Below are 1,631 nucleotides of genomic sequence, written 5' to 3' on the forward strand. Positions count from 1 at the left end.
AGGAAATAAAAACTGAACAATAAGGAAACAAGACTCGATCGAAACCAAGTCGATGGCTAGACTGGGTGTGAAATATTTGAAGACTTAGATAGGTTAGGGCTGGGTACTGGCATCAACTGAAGTAAATCAATACCAGGCAGTATCGAAACATCTACTGTCAAACGATAATGAAGGAATGAAGGAAGGATAGGAGGAAGGAAGGCAGGTAGGAAGGAGGGAGGGAAGGAAGGAAGGGTGGAAGGAAGGAAGGAAGGAGGGAGGGAAGGAAGGAAGGGTGGAAGGTGGGAAGGAAGGAAGGAAGGAAGGAAGGAAGGAAGGAAGGAAGGAAGGAGGGAGGAAGGAAGGAAGGAAGGACGGAATGAGGACGGAAGGAAGGAAGGACGGAAGGACTGAAGGACGGAGGGAGGAAGGAAGGACAGAAGGAAGGAAGGAAGAAAGGGGGATGGAGGAAAGAAAGAAGGAAGTGAGGCAGGGAGGAAAGAAGGAACAGTTTAAACAGTGCTTTTTTCACCCAAAGCTATAAAATCGGACTATTTGTATCAACATACTCACAGCCAATCAATGAAATCATTATTTAATAAATAAAAATTAAATGTAAAAGTAAAAAATGTAATTCAGCGCCTTGATTCACATGATCGGTAGCGAATGAAGTACTCAGTTGGTATCGGTATCACTTGGATTGGTAATGGTTCATCCTTCTTTATGACTAGTTTGAATACAAACGCTAAAACAGTAACAGAGAGGGTATTTTTTATTTTTGGTCTCCTCCGTGGAGGAGATGCATTGTTTTGAAATCCTATTACTCCCCATTACTTGTAACCTTTCCTATCAAGACCCATAAGATTTGAAGCTTCTTCATTTCATCATTTATTTTAGAGCTTTAATTAACACAACAAAGGGCTCCGTGTCCCCTGATGGCAGCGCTCACATTAGAAATTCCTTCTCAGTGAGCCAAAATGATGAAGCCACGCAATGGGGGGGTCGGGGGATGGGGGTGGTGGGGGCCTTACAGGGGTGCATCTGTATTTGCATTTATATTTTTATATTTCATTTAAGTGCTGAAAAGACATGAAGGTAGGGTTGTTTTAAATGATTATCACATTTAGGGATCCCTATAAATAATTTTAGATGATGTTTTTGGTGTTTTCTTTTTTTTTAAGTCTAAATCTCTAATATAAAGCACTCAACATTACAACCTTGATCTTTATGGTATAACAAAGATATTGAGGATTGACTTCATTATCATTGACTAACAAGCTTATTACACTCCACAAACTATCCATAACACCCCTGGTTCCCTCCAAGCGTTTTTTTATGGGCAATAATATCAAGACAATATCAATAAGAGAAGCAAACATGGCAACATCTTAATAAATATACAGTTAGCAAACAGCAGCAGTTACAGTAGCAGAGAGCAGCAGGCTAGCATCGCTAATTAGCATCCTTAACTATCCTGCTTTAACCTTCCTGTCGTCTGTTTTGACTGTTTTTTCCTTCCTTCTTTCCTCCCTCCCTCCTTTCCTTCCTTTCCTTTCCTCCTTTCCTTCCGTCTTCTTTCCCTCCTTTCCTTCCTTCCCTCCCTCCTTCCTTCCTTCTTTCCTTTCCTCCTTTCCTTCCTTCCTTCTTCTTCC

This window comes from Scomber japonicus, chromosome 2 (assembly GCF_027409825.1).
Source record: "Scomber japonicus isolate fScoJap1 chromosome 2, fScoJap1.pri, whole genome shotgun sequence".
NCBI classification, from domain to species: Eukaryota; Metazoa; Chordata; class Actinopteri; order Scombriformes; family Scombridae; genus Scomber; species Scomber japonicus.